Source organism: Elephas maximus, chromosome 7 (assembly GCF_024166365.1).
Source record: "Elephas maximus indicus isolate mEleMax1 chromosome 7, mEleMax1 primary haplotype, whole genome shotgun sequence".
Taxonomy (NCBI): Eukaryota; Metazoa; Chordata; class Mammalia; order Proboscidea; family Elephantidae; genus Elephas; species Elephas maximus.
Window position 1 is genome coordinate 99,949,394 of NC_064825.1, and position 15,305 is coordinate 99,964,698.

Consider the following 15,305-nt stretch of genomic DNA (forward strand, 5'->3'; position numbering starts at 1 on the left):
AGAAGCACTGCCACAGGGTGATCCAGGCTGTCCTTGTTACCAGCTCCTGCCCAGGCCCTGCCATTCCAGCCCCTGGTAGGGGTAGGGACCTGGCCGAGGTCCACATTCCACCTCAGGGCCTGGTTTCTACTTGGGACTGTGTCCATTCCTCTAAACTGTGCAGAATTTTCCAGACTCTCATAGCTGGGTGCCTGGGCCCCGCACCTCTGTTTGGAAGGCCCTCACCTCCTCCCCTGTCTCCTGACCCGTCTTCCTCATTCTTCCAGGACAGGCTCCAGCCACCTTCCTCCCTCAGGGAAGCCTTCCCACCTGGTTCTCTGGCCAAGCCAAGTCAACCGTCTATCCAGGGGGAACTGGCTAACCGGGTTCATTAATTCCCCAGCTAGGCCATGAGGCCAGGGACTGTGGCTGTTGTGGGCCCAGGCCTTTCAGGGACTCCATGCTGGTAAGACCCAGGGTAGCAGGGTCTGTGTACACTGAGGACTGTGGGCCCACTTGGGGCCAGCTCAGACCTGTGACTCACACCATGCGACCTTGAGCAAGACACTTTCTCTGAACCCTGGCTTCCTTTTCCTCAAAATGAGAAAGTTACTTCTTCACTGACTTGGCTTGTGAGGCTTAACTGATGAGATCAAGTATGCAAAGCAGCCAGCGGTGATGTCTGATGGGTTCAAACTCTCAGGAAATGCCCATGCCCCCCCTTTCCTGCAGTGGGTGGCTCAGGCTGCGTTCTGCCTCCACCCTCCCCTGCCCCCTTGATGGCGTGACTGGTCGAGCCTTGGTCAATGGTCTGCTCCAGGTAGAGGATGTTCTAGGCTGATAGTGGGGAAAGGATTGGGCCGAGAGATGGAGTCATCTCCAAACATGTTGTTAGTTGCTGTTGAATCAATTCAGACCCATGGCAACCCCATAGGTGCAGACTAGAGCTGCTCCATAAGGGTTTCCAAGGCTGTCACCTTTCAGAAGGAGATCACCAGGCCTGTCTTCTGAGGCGCCCCTGGGTGGGTTTGAACCACCAATCTTTCAGCTAGTAATCGATCGCTTAACCATTTGCACCACGCAGCTCCAAACATAGAGGACTTTAATCAGGCTCTGCCATTTTGCAAGCTTCAGACCCTGGCTCAGCGCTAACCTCTTCGAGCCTCAGTTTCTAGATCTACGGAAAGGGCACTGGTATCTCAGTGTTCTCAGGATGCACACTTGAGCAGACAGGAGGCTTCCTGGTAGAGCAGGATCAATGGTGTGAAATCCAGATGATCCGAAACCCTGAGCACTCCCTCCTGGGAGCCTTGAGTTCCCCCAGTTGCTGCTCATTTACATATCTGCTTTCCTGCTGAAGAACAAACAGTCCCCTTTCACTCTGGACACTGGGAGGCTCACCAGGTCCTGGTGCTCTTGGCTCAGCCTGGCCTCCTGGGTTGCCCCAGGGAAGCAGGCTCTCTCAGCTCTTTTCTTCCTGTGGGAAGGGAGCCTGGGAGTCAGCCCAGGCTCGGGGCCTTAACACCTAGGTGGGATAGGCCTGGGGCCCTGAGACCTAAGTGGTGTCATCCGACATCCCTATGGGGTGGACTGTTGGAATCCCACACCAGGCCCCTGGGGCCCCCTGGGTGTACAGACCCTTCCTATAGGGCCAAGCACCTGTCCTTGTCATTTCTATCTGTCTGTTCAACCCTTCCCCACTAGCTCTGTGCAGCCTGGAACCTTTTCACGGTGATAAGAATCACCCCAATTCCCTTTATTATGCTAAAGTATTTTACTCCTCAAATCTACCTAACCCTCACACCTCCATGTAAGGTAGGAATGACCTGCTTTTGCCCCAGAGGGAGAAAAGAACCTGCCCAAGCCCCACACCTGGGACTCACTCCCCCCACCCCTCCCACTCCTCAGCTTCCAGTGGGTACAAGGATTCTTGGCTAAATTTTGCCTTCCAGAGGCCATACCTAGTCATACCCCTTGAAGCAAGGGTGGGAAGTAGGTTGGCCCCTGAAGAGACAGAAGGTGGCAGAATCCTGGGTCTCCCAGATTGGTGGCTCAGGGTAAAGGGTCTAGATTTCCACAAAAAAAAAAAAAAAAATTTTTTTCTTTTTGGGAGCAGGCATAGGGACTGTCCCTAAGGCACAGATGGGAAGCTGAGGTTTAGGGAAGGGGAGTGTAGAGGATGGAACTGGCTGAGCTCCTCCCCTTCCTCCCCAGAGTAAGAGGGCTTAAGTGGAGGGGAGAAGATGGGGCTCTTTGGGAATCTGGGTGCTGGTTTTGACTTAGCCACTGCTGGCTGCAGATAAGCCCCCTCTCCCTGTTTCAGATTCCTTAGGGGTCCATGGGTGGCTCGCTCAGAGTGCTCCAGCACCCCTTCTGGTCTCTGCTCAGGAATCTAGGGGGAGGGGGTGTCCAGGGGATCGCCCTGCCTCTCCAGAATCTGAGGGAGGCCAAGGCTGAGAAGAATGGGCTGGGGAAGGGATGGGCCATCGTTGCCAGACAGCAGGGAAGAGGTGGGGCAGTAGTGGATAAGAATCAGAGGGCCATAGGTCCTCAGGGAGGCTGTAGCGGAGGTGGGGCTCTTAGCTACCAAACAGGGTGAGAGGTGAGCCTGAGAGCAGGCTTCTAGGTGGCCTGGGGTGGGAGCTGGGCTGCTTCCAGGGTGGGATCCTGACTGGGTCAGCAGACTGGAACCTAGGGCGCAAGGAAGCTCTGTCACCTGGGGTGGGCGCGGGGGCACCTGGGCAGAGTGAGGGCAAGAGTGCGGAGAGAGAGGTCTCAGCTGTGGCCACAGCAGAAGCTCTGGTCTCTGTGTGTCACTCTATCTCCCCGCAGTCTGCGTCTCCATGTCTCTGTCTCTTTCTCTCTGTTTCTTTCCTTTTGCCCCCCTCTCTGTCACTCTATCTCTTCCCTTATCTCTCTCTGCCTCTCTTTCTCTCCACCCTCACTTCCCAACCCTGCTCCCTCCATCTTCCTGCAAGCACCTCTGAAGCCAGGGCATCTCTTGAGGTCCAGGATGGTGCTGAGGAGGCAGTTACACCAGACAAGCTCAGCCGAGGGTGCTGGAGGCTGCCTTGGCTTGTGGCTCCTCCGTAATCCCGGAGGAAATAGGGGAGCCCAGGGGAGGCCTGGGGAAGGAGATCCCACGGGCTGTGCCCTGTGTGAGTCTCCACTATCATGGTCTTCCTTGTCTGGACACCGGGCACCCAGGGCTGGGTAAATGGCCATTGCCTTGCCTGGGAACCAGGGGCTTGAGCTCTGCCCACTCTGTGGGAGGCACGGCCCTTTACCCTGCCTCTGAGGGCCCAGCTTCCTGCTGGTGGTAGAAATGGATTTCTGGGGCTGTTCCTCCCTGAACTCAGTGCTGCCACAGGAAACCGCTGGCTGGGCTGGAGCCCAGGGTTGCACGCTGGGTGAGGTCTCCCTGGATACTGCTAGGGCAAAGGCAGAGACTTAGAGAGATGGTGGCAGAGCTGGGAAGGCACGGGGCAAAGGAGGGGAGGCTCAGAGGAACCCAGAGATAGGGGCATACCCTGAAGGGAAGAGACAAATGAGCAAGGATGGGGGCGGGGGTGGGGTGGGGTGAGGGGGTTGAGGCCCCAGGGAGCCTTGCCCTCTTCTCGTCTGGGCTGAGCTGCCTCTAGCTGGGCCTTAGTCAGGAAGACCCATTCTCTGCCTCCAAGCTCTTGGAATTAAAAAACCTGTCCCTCCACTGTTATCTTTTCTGTGTTTTCGCTCATGATTCATGAGAGGGAGAACGCTGTGCCTGTGTGTGCAGCACCTTGCCTTCACCTGGCCTCTCACTAAGCCCCGCCCCCAGCTGTCTGTCTCTCATTCTCTATCAAATACCCCTAATACCATAACAGCTCTCAGGCCTAGGGAGGTGCTAAGACCTACAGCCTTGGGAGACAGAAAGTATTTGCTCATTTTACAGATAAGGGAACTGAGGCTCAGAGCAGTAAAGTGACAGTAAAGGGTAGACAGAGCCAGGGTTTTAATGCAAGTCTGATGCCCACCCTGACCACTCAGGCCAAGATAATTAGGGCTGCCAGATAGTGCTCCATGAGGGTCTATGCAGGAGGGTATTCTGGGAAGGCTACCTGGAGGAGGTGGCATTTTAGCTGTCCTTTCTCCTTCCTGAGCCTGAGCTGGGGTTGAAGGGTCTGCTTGCTGCCATGTGGGGTCCCTGATTAGAGTTCCCCTCAGTCTCTTAGGGACCCTGGGCCAGAGGTAAACCCTTTGTTAGTTACTTGCCCCCAGTTGACCAGATTCTGGGATGAGCGTGAGGCCTGGACCCTGGTGCCCAGTGTTGCACAGAGTGTCTTCTGTGGGTTGGGTTCGGAGGCTAGGCTGCAAAACTGGACGAACCCAGGTTGGACCTTGTGGGGCTGTTTTAGTTACCAGGCATTTATAACTCTATTCTTGCAGGCAGCGCAGCTTGACAGTGGGGTACCTCACTGCCGGGCTTCAGCTCCCAGCTCCACCAGCCGTGTGATCTTGGGCAAGTCCCTTTCACACCTGGAGTCTGGGTTTCTTCAACTATAAAATGAGGTTAAGAGTATTGCTTATTTCTTGGGGTTGTTCTAAGGATCACCTGAGTCATGGAGCATTTTGCACAACCTCCGGCAGGTAGTAACTGTGCAAACATTTAGCTTTTATAATTGTTAAATTAGAATTGTTCAATACTGGGAGCTCTGTCCTGAAGCCCCCGCATTTCCCTCAGAGGGAGAGCTAGAGGTCAGTGGAGCCACTCTACTGCTTTTTAAGTACGTTGGTGTGTATAACTGCTCATTTTCGTGTCTGTGCTCTGAAAATGGACACTTCCTGAGGCCAGGGATGGATTTGATTCCTCTAAGTCCTGTGTCCAGCTCGTGAACAGCTGGGGGAGGGTATTCGGTGAAGTGCAGTGGGCAGTGGCAGATGGAAATGCTGAATAGAATGGTCACTTGGGGACCCTCAGGCCAGGCAGCCCTGCAAACCCTCTGGGCCCAAGGGCTGGTCTAGAGGTAGGGCATGTTGTCCCCGTCCAGGTCACCCCTGAGGGTTAGGCCTGGGCTCACGTCCTGTACTGCCATCCACGGTGGCCACCTCTGTCATTGCTGGCTAGTGCAGGGCAAGTGTCCTGAAAGACGTGTGTTTGTTAAATCTGCAGACGCGGGCCCCACCTGGGATGCTCTGGTCACATGTGCCTGGGGCTGGGGCATTGTGACTTTAATTCCTGACTTCAGTGACTCCACCATGAGAATGCTGGGATGGTGGGAAGCAGTATCACAAAAGAGGAAGGATATTAGGCTCAGGCATCAGAGTGTCCTGAGCTCAAAGCTCAGCTGGGCATGTGACCAGGGCAAGTGCCACCCTCTCCTGAGCCCCCATGATCCTGTTTGTAAAATGGGGGTGACAAACCACGTTCTCTACCTTGCGGGGTGGTGTCGGGTCAAATGAGGTCCTACTAGTGAATACCAGTCACATGGTGGGTGCTTCCATCACCATCAGTTTTTTTCTTAGTCCTCCTCTGCCTGGCCCCATTTAAATTCTTGAGTGATGGTGACTTTCATGGAGCAGTTTGTAGGAACTCCTTGTCCCACACCTCAAGGGGACAGCTTTTTTCCCTTCTATGTGAGGAGGGGACACTTCACCGTCAGGTCTAAGTTTATGTGAGGCTCACAGCTGGGATTTGGCCACTAATTCTGCCTTCTTCCTTGAGGTCCACATTTTACAAATGAGGACACTGAAGCTCAGAGCAGGGAGGTGACTTGCCAATGGTCATACAGCTCTGAGAAATGGGAGTGGAATTTAAGTCTCTCTCAGTTCAAAGTCCATACCATGACCTGGTTCATTTTCTTCTCTCCTGCCATGGGGCGGGGACAGGATCCTCAGAAAGTGGTTGACTCCAGGAATCCATTTGGGAATCATCTGGTCCTGTTGTTGGGGCCCCTGGAATCTGGGGCTCTAAGGCATCGTCCCAGATTGTCCCTAAGTGTCTCCCTAATTTAGAGCTTCCCAGCCAGTGTGCCTGAATGGGTTGCAGGTATGTCGAGACAGTCATTTCCCCTGCCCTTGGGGACAGAGCCCTGGGCGGTCACAGTCCTGTCTGTCCACCTCAGTGTGCTGAACAAGTATGTATTCTTCTCTACATGTGCCATGATGTCAAACAAGTTGGAAAGCACTGAGTGTACTAACAATCCCCTCTCTGCCCCCCAAAATATACCCTGAACACACACATTCTCTAGAAGGAGGGACCTCAGTCTTCTCATCTGAGAAATAGGACTGAGCTAGATAATGTCAAAGGCCTTTCTAGCACTGTGATTCTGAGTGCGTGAGCTTTGGAACTCAGCACTGGGAGGGGCGTGGGCTGCAATGGGGCCAAAGCAGCCTTTTAAGAAGGCCAAAAACAGTCAAGAAAGGGAACCTTGGAGAGGAAGAGTTCAGTGGTTATGACTCAGCCTCAACGTGCGCCTTTGGCTGTGTGTGGGCCAGGTGGGGTAGCTGGAGAGCTCCAAGTGTCTGTTCTTCCCTGCTCTGTACCCTTCCATCAAAGCAGCCCCTTTCTTCATGCTAAAGGCCTTCCAATCTCATTGCTTGAGTTTCAAAGCAAAGCCTTCCGGGAAGGACCTCATCAGCCAAGCTGAAGTAACACCCTGGCCAGGGTTGGTGGAGCTGATCTTTTCCTTCCTGACAGGAAGCAGAGAGTCAGGCTTTCAGGGAGCAAGGGTAGGATGGGGGGTTGGGCAGGCTCCACAAGCCACCTCACTCAATCTGGCAACAAGTGAGGAGAAAAGAGCTCTGGTCTCAAGTCAGACCTGAATTTTAATCCTGGTTTAGCCACTTACTTGTGTGGCCTTAGGCAAGTCACTGGGTCTCAGTTTCCTCATCTGTTAAAACTAAACCCCACTGGTGTCGAGTTGGTTCTGACTCGTAGCGACCTTATAGGACAGAGTAGAGCTGCCCCATAGGGTTCCCGAGGAGTGGCTGGTGAATTCGAACTGCCGACCTTTTGGTTAGCAACTGGATGCTTAACCACTGTGCCCCCAGGTCTTCCATCTGTTATAGAGGGATAACAATATCTCAGCTAGTGGGGTTTATATGTGATGAAGTGAGATACAGTGAGTAACGGCATGATGTAAACTGTAAAGTGCAACCACCCCTCTGCTGTAGTCTGGCCAGGAGAGGCTGGTGGCCTTTATTCCTCTTCTATCTGCAGCTTCCTTCTCCCATATATGAGGTGTCCATCCCAGCTCCCAGCTTCAGAGTGTTAAGGTCCTCAGGAGAATGGGAACCTGTCACACCAGCTCATGGAATCATGTGACAGGGATGTTCCTCACCAGGCCTCGAGTTCCACCTGTAAGATGAACAGGAGGCCCTTTGGTCTTGAAGATCCTATGGTTCCTGGGAGGGTGTGATGTGGATGTGTTTCTCCCAGTCCATGGTGGTGGTGGTGGTCGCTCACCTGAGTTGCTCTTTCATGCCATATCACAGTCCCCCAACAATTCTCACCTGTGGGTCCTATCAGTGTCCCCATGCTCGAAATAACTTTGGGGCTCAGAGAGGTTCCTAACTCACTTGCTCAAGGAGGAAGCAGGGCTAGGTTTCAAACCTGGGTCTTAAGGAAACTCAAGATCTAATCATGCTTTGGAGCCTCACAATTTTCCTGTTGCCCAGAGTAACTGCCTTTTTCTTTCTTTCTTTTTTGGTTTTAACAACAACAATAAAGGTAAGAAGTGCGATTAAAAAGATAGTGGGGAGGTCAAAAAGCCAGCTCCTGGAGTCAGTCAGGGTTTCAGGAAATACATCACCTGTGAAACGTGAAAACAAACACAGCCACATGTGACCAGCCTCTTTCAGGACAAAGTCCAGAGAACCAGAGAGTAGGGTGGCCAGGAACCAGCATGCAGGTGGGGTTGCCTTCAGCTGGGCTGGCTTCCAGAGAACAGTTAGGCTAGCTCTTCTCACTTCACTTACTGCCAGAGCTGGCAGGCTGAGCTCCCACGGGATCGGGTGCCCGGCTCACCAAACTGGCTGGACAGTAGCTCGGCTCAGAGGGCAGAGGCCCCACCCATCAGAGGGCCTGCAGCCTTCCTTGAGAGGCCCAGCCAAAGCTCATATCTGGAGGCTAGATCAAGCCTCCAGAGGGCTTCTGGCTTTTGCCCAGGAAATCAACAACTTCTGGATAATAATAATCAGAATTGGTAGCATTTATTTGACACTTACTTTATCAAATACAGATACCGAACCAAACCCACTGCCATCGGGTCAATTCAGACTCATAGTGACCCTTTAGAACAGAGTAGAACCGCCCCATAGGGTTTCCGAGGCTGTACGGAAGCAGACTGCCACATCTCTCTCCAATGGAGCAGCTGGTAGGTTCGAACGCCTGACCTCTTGTTTAGCAGCCAAGCACTTTAACCACTGTACCACCAGGGGTCTGCTACAGATACTAACTCATTTAGTCCTCACCATGACCCTTTATTAAATCCATTTTGCAGCTGGGAAAACTGAGGAACAGCGGGTGTCCGAGGCCACACAGCTGATAAGATGTGGCGGCTTCGGCGTCTTTAGGCAGGGAGAGTTGGAGGAGTAGGCCAGGAGACCAGCGAGGCTGAGCCCTACTAGGCATTAACCTGATCGCAGTTTCTCTGCACTCCGTGAGGGGTGGGAGGGTTTAGTATTCCTGTTCACTGATAAGGAAGCAGCTCTGTTATGTGGCTAACACATGGCAGAGCCAGGGGTGGGGACCAAGGGCTGGCTGGCTGTGTGACTCTGAGTCTAGTGCTCCTGATACCTCTCCATGCAAAGGGCCCAGTGAGCAGGACATGGCAGCAGTGGGAGAGAGAAGAGCTCTGGACCAGGCATCTCCAAGTCCTCCACTGCCCGCCCAGCCCCAATCTTGCTGTGTAACCTGTGGAAGGTCTCATGCTCCCTGTGCCCCTCTGAAAAATGCAGCGGTCTCAGAGGTCCTCTCGTGCACAGTGCTCTTGCTCTGGGGTAAATAACCCAGGGGGAATGAACTTCCAGGTACACAGGGTGGAGCCAAGGCACAGGGAGCTTCATGCGTCACAGTTTTCCAGACAGCAGGGCACCGGGCAGTCTCCAGGTCAGGCCCTGCTGCACCAGGAAACCCAGGCCTGCCTGCGCCCCAGTTGGAGGCATAGGGACTGGGCCATGCTAGGGACAGGAACTATGGCAGGGTGTCTCAATGCAGCTGCACTTTAGAACTCCCTGGGGAGCTTCAAAAGACTCTGCTGCCCAGGTTGTACCCCTGACCAATGAAATCAGGATCTCTGGGGGTGCAGCCTGGGGGTGCAGCATTTTTTTTTTAGAGATCCCCAGGGAATTCCAATGTGAAGCCAAGCTTGGGGACATTGCTGGGTGAACAAGGCATTTAGGAGATGGGGGAAGCTAGAACCTCCTGTCCCCCCACCCCCAATGGGCTGCCCAGGGTCAGTGGCCCCCTGAAACTATGACTACAGTTTTGCATGTGCGTCTTTCCAGGGAGAGGGTCCACAGCTTCTATCAGCTCTGCTGACCCAGAGGAGGTTAACATCCAGTCTTGGGGGAAGCAACCCTCTACCCTACCACCCCACCCAAACCACGTGATTTCTAAGGCCTGAAGCCTGCTATGGCAGAACCAAAGTTGGTTTGTCTTGGCTCTTCCTTGACCTCTCCAGACCCCGTCTCCTTTCATTCTTCCTACAGCTACATATCAAGCACTTACTATGTACTAGGTGCTGTTCTAGGCTCTGGAATGGGGTGGGTGGGGTGAACAAGACAGGCACAGCCCCTGCCCTCAAGGAACCTGTGTTCTAATGGGGGATACAGGCACACCAGTGACAAGCTAGCTGGAGTGAGCCGTAATAAGGGCTGGGAAAGGACATGCAGGTGAAATGACAGACCCAGGTGTCAAACCTGGCTGCTCCTTAACCGTCGCAGGGGAAGCCCCGCCCCACACTAAGTATTCTGCTGACCTGGTTGGTGCAGGGCGGGCCTGGCACTGGCAATTTTTGATTCTAATGTGCAGCTAGAGTTGAGGCTCACTGTGAAGATCAGGTGTTCATGGGAAGCTCCTGGAGGAGGGAACTTGGCCTTCTGGGCTGAGGCCAGAAGAGAAGGAGCCAGCCAGCCAGGGCGCTTTGGGGGAGGAGTGCTGAGGCAGGAAAGGGCTCAGGGTACAGGGACATTAGGAAAGAGGGCAGAATGAGTGTGCATATAGGGGCTGGGGGAGGTGGTGAGTAAAAACAACAGAGGAGGGCAAAGCAGGCAGGGCCCCGCCAGCCACATAGGAGTCAGGATTTTATACATAGGCTAGGTCACCACTGGAGAGTTGCAAGGGCAGTTTGCATTTTGATAGAGCCCTCTTCCCTGTTGTGTGGATAAGGGATTGGTGAGGGCAGGAGTGAAACCTGTGACCAGCTGAGAAGCCGTGCTTGTTCAGGAGGAGGTGGCGGCACGAGGCCCAGAGAAGTGGTGGATTGGAGATCCATTTTGGCTGTGTTGGGTGAGGAAGAGGGAGGCCCAAGTGTGGCTCTTAGGTGTTTGGCCTAAGCCATTTGGCTAAGTCAGGTCCAGGGCCACTGACTCCTCAATCTCTGATCCCTACAGCACTTAGAGCCCTGGAATGCCAGGCCAGGAGGGACCTTCAAGAGCCTTTGGTTTGGTGTTTCCTAAGATGTGTTCCACAGGGTGTTAATAGTTATTAAGTGGAAAATGGTTTCCAATAAGTTTGGAAACAATGGATCAGGACATCTCAGAGACTTTAATGGTCTCATGTGAGGCGGCTTTTGAGGAGAGGAGAATTGGTGCTCCACAAACTTGGTGACAGCAAAGCGTTTTGTTTCTAATAGTGTGTCTCCTGGGACTCGTGTTCTGAGGAACCGCTCCAGAAAACGCAGCGCTGGTCCAAGCCCGTCATTTGACAGGTGAGGAGGCAGGCCCAGGGAGGGCAGTCACCTGTGCTAGTCACCAACACCTGTCCTGTCAGAGCTGGAGCTACTGATTCTGGGCCAGGAGGTGCTGTGGCCCCTGCCCTACTCGGTTTCCCACGGCTACTTGGGAACTATAGGGTTCTCATATCAGGGTGCGAGGGCTCCTTCTCCATGCTTGGGTGCAGGTCAAACCAAGCCTCCTACTCCTCAGTTGCAAGCTCACAGGGGGATCCAACAGAGAGATGGGGTTCTCTTGAAGAGACCAGGCCCTCCCCCAACCCCCCTACCTCCTGTACCCAGGGGGTCAGAGGAAAGATGTGGGAGGCTTGGCAGTGGGTCCTGGCATTCAGAGCTCACTCAGGGTACTCAGCCTATACATCCCACTCCACCACCCCTTGGCTGAGGACAGAAGAGGCCTGAAAATAGAACCTCATCCAATTCCGAGGCAGTAAATCTCAGACTCCCTTCAGATGGCTGATCAGTTGAAAGTCCTGGTGTTCTTTGTGGAAGTCCTTCCCTCCCTCCCCCTTACATTTCTCCTTTCTTCTACCCACCCATCCACTCATTTATCCACCCACCCATCCATCCACTCACTCATCATTCACCCCTCTGTCGTCCCCTTCATCCATCCATCCATCCATCCATCCATCCATCCATCCATCCATCCATCCATCCATCCATCCATCCATCCATCATCCATCCCTCCACCCAATCCTCCAACTACCCACTCATCTACCGTCTACCCATCCGTCCATCCGTCCGTCCGTCTGTCCGTCCATCCAATCTTTCATTCAACAACATTCGTTGGGAGCCTACTTTATTCTCATAAACAACACATAGTCCCTCTTCTCGAGGTGTCACAGTCCACAGGGGAGATGGAAAAGTAAATAGAAATTTACAGTATAGCACATTGAGTTATAACTGTAACTGCCATTTGTTAAACGCCTACCATGGGCCAGGCATTTTACCCACATTATTTAATTTAATGCTTGGACCAATCTGCAAAATAGGTTTTATCTTCCTCATTTTACAGATGAGAAAAGTGAGGCTCACAGAGGTCAAACCATCTGTCTATAGTCACACAGCTAGGAGATGATGGAGCAGAATTCAAACCCAGTCAGTCTGACGCTAGAGCCTGTGCTGGGAGCGGCTCCAGTATCCAATACTATCAGAAGGAAGCAGAGGAGTCCCTCTAACAACATATGTGCATATAGGTGGTTTCCTGGAGGAGGCGGTATCTGAGCTGAGTGTTGAAGGATAAGTAGAAATTAGTAAAATATTAGTATAATAATTTCATTGTACAAACAGATTTAGCATGAATTTATATATTTGGTCAGTTTAAGTTGTAGTTGCCTAGAAATGGCCAATTTACCAGCTGTAAAGTATAATATATAAAGTCAGTGCCTCCATCCCTGTTGCTCACACAGCTAGCAGTGACTGTTCTGGAATTTTCCAAAAAGATGTGTTTGCATCTCACTCCCAGATTTTGTTGGCTATCAGCCAGGGCTTCAAACCAGTTTGGTCTGGTTCAACCCCCTGCTGAGAATTTTTGTCTCTAACAAGTTCCCTGCTGAGAATCTGCATTCCTAACAAGCCCCCCACGCCCCCCCATGCCCCTCCACTGCCCACCCCCCAAGTTATATATAAGAATCCCCTGGGGATAGCAAAGCCCTACTGTGAGCATAGTCAAGCAGGAAAGCATGGGCGGACCTTCCAATGTTCACAGAAAATGTGATCAAGGAAGCATAATGTTGAAGGACATTCTTTTTGCTGAATTTCTTCTGCAAGTGTAAAGCTCACCTCTCACCCGTTCCACGAGTCCTGAGCCAACTGATGATGATGATAAAGATGCTAACCGCAGCAGCTCCCACTCACTGCATCCTGACTGGCTGGGCGCTGCATTATTTCATTCACATGACCTCACTTTCTCTTCCTAACAGTGGATGCAATTAGGAGTCCCATTCCACAGATGAGGAGAGTGAGGCCCAGGAAGTTCTTCGCCCACATCCGTGCTTTGGCAAAGGCCAAGTCTGAGCCAACAGGCAGGGATCCTATGTCTTCTCTCTCCTAATGAAGTGCCTTCAACTCCTGCAATCCCAACTCGCTGATTCTTCTCTCCCTCAAGGTCCCAAGTTAAGGGGGGTCCTGGCCTTCACTGCAGCCTGCCTCTTACAGATAGCTATGTGCACACCGTTTGATCCCCTACACCAGGGGCCAGCAAATGTTTTCTGTAATGGGTCAGATATAAATGTTTTAGGCTTTAAGGGCCATTCAGTCACTGTTGCAGTTCCTTGCCTCTGCCGATGTGGGGCATTGGCAGCCATAAACCACCAGCTATGAGTCAATTCTGACTCATGGTGACCCCTCGTGTGTCAGAGTAGAACTGTGCTCCATGGGGTTTTCAATGGCTGGTTTTTCAGAAACAGATCTCCAGGCCTTTCTTCCAAGGCACCTCTGGGTGGACTCCAACCTCCAGCCTTTCATTTAGCAGCCAAGCATGTTACTATTTGCACCACCCAGGTATAGCAGCTATGTTGTTAAGTGCCATCGAGTCGATTTCAACTAATAATGACCCCATGTGACAGAGTAGAACTGCCCTCATAGGGTTTTCTAGACTGTAATCTTTATGGGAGCAGATAATCAGGTCTTTCTCCCGCAGAGCCACCGGGTGGGTTCGAACCACCAACCTTTTGTTAGCAGCTGAGCACTTAACTGCTGCACCACCCAGGCTCCTAATAGCACTTATAGGTAATACCTAAACCAGTAGATGTGGCTGTGTTCTGTTACAGCCTTATTTATGAACATTCAAATTTGAATTTCATGTAATTTTCATGTGTTACAAAATCTCCCTTTGATTTTTTTCCCAACTATTTAAAAATGTAAAAGCCATTCCTAGCTCGCAGGTGGTACAAAAAACAGACAGTGTGCCGATTTGGCACATGGGCCATAGTTTGTCAACCCCTGCTCTACTCCAACCCTTATTCCTGGCTCGTGGATGAGGACACGGAGGCTCAGACCCCTTCGCTGCAAGGGCAGAGCTGGACTATAACCCTGGGCCCTCTGAATCCAACTTTGGGGTTGGTGGTGGTTGTTGGTGCCTTGTTGCTGATGCCACACCCCACCACCAGTAGTCAGAGTGTGCTCTCAGCCTAGAACTGACCCCTGCCACTTGTGGGATCACCTGTCTTCTACAGACTGTGGACAAAGTTGTTCATTCCCCACTCCCTGTGGACACCAGGCAGGAATGTCTGCACTTGCAGGGAGAAAGGCTTTGTGTCTGGGTCTGAAGGTGTTCTGGAGCCACCCACCCAGGCTCAGGTTCCCAGGACCTACTCCTTCCTCAGGCCAGTCCCAGGTAGCCTCTGGGCTCATCCCGACTGGCTGAATTTCCTGCCAGTCCTGGGGCTGCCCAGGTCCTGTTTCAGCCTCTGAACTCACCCACCTGCCTCCAGTGTGGGATGGAGAGGCTCGGGTGGGGTGGACCTAAGGGCCAGGGCTCTGGGATCTGACAGCCGTGGCTTCTGGTCCTTGCTGTTACACTGGTAGGTGACCTTGGGCCACTTCCTTCACCCCTCGGTGCCTCCATTTGCTCGTAGAGTGCTGAAGGGCTTAGCCCAGTGCCTGGTACGATTTGTACGGGTGACATAGAGTCTGGGATATCCGGGGAGTTAAAAAAAAAAAAAAAAAAAATTTTTTTTTTTTTTTTTTTTTTACCAGCCCAGCAGCCACTGCCTCAGGCCTGGCTTTGACCCCATCTAAGCTGCAACATTGGCAGTGAAGTTTCCTGGCCTCTTTGTTGCTCACCAAACCAGAACTCCTTTGAGCAGTCAGCTTGGTCTCACACTTAGCCTGGCAAAGCAACCCCAGACACACCCAGAGATCCCTCTGTAAAGTCTTGCCCACTCCCTGGGAGGCAGCACTTCACAGTGGAAAGATCCTGGGCTCTGGAGTGCAACTGGGCTGAAACCCAGCAACACATACAGCTGTGTGACCCAGGGCAAGTTACTTAACCTCTTTGGGCCCCGGCTTCCCCAGGGATAGGAATACCCATTTTTTAATGGGCTGATAAGGAGCCCTGATGGCACAATGGCTAAGTGCTTCGCTGCTAACTGAAAGGTTGGCGGTTTGAACCCACACAGTGGCTCCATGGGAAAAAGTCCTGGCAGTCTGTTACAGCCTAGAAAATCCTATGGGGCAGCTCTACTTTGTCACACATGGGGTCACCAGGAGTCTAAATCAATTCTACTGCATCTAACAACAATGGGCTGGTTGTAAGGGTTAAAGAGAAAAGATACGCAAACGGCCAGGACACAGTAGGTGCTCATAAAACCCATTGCTGTGGAGTTAATTACAACTCAGAGCCACCCTGTAGGACGGGGTAGAACTCTCCTATAGGGTTTCCAAGACTAT

The 15,305-nt window shown here is 52.5% G+C and overlaps 1 protein-coding gene across 2 annotated transcripts in view; it reads left to right on the forward strand.

Annotated features, from left to right (window-relative positions):
• CD82 (CD82 molecule) overlaps positions 1-15,305 on the forward strand; it is a 55,422-nt gene that overhangs the window by 11,789 nt on the left and 28,328 nt on the right. The window contains exon 2 of one of the 2 annotated variants that reach the window (XM_049890958.1): positions 10,815-10,889. The exons of the other annotated variant lie outside the window; for it this stretch is intronic. The gene's annotated coding sequence lies outside the window, so the exon portion shown is untranslated. The remainder of the gene's footprint in view (positions 1-10,814; positions 10,890-15,305) is intronic. 2 annotated transcript variants of the gene reach the window in all.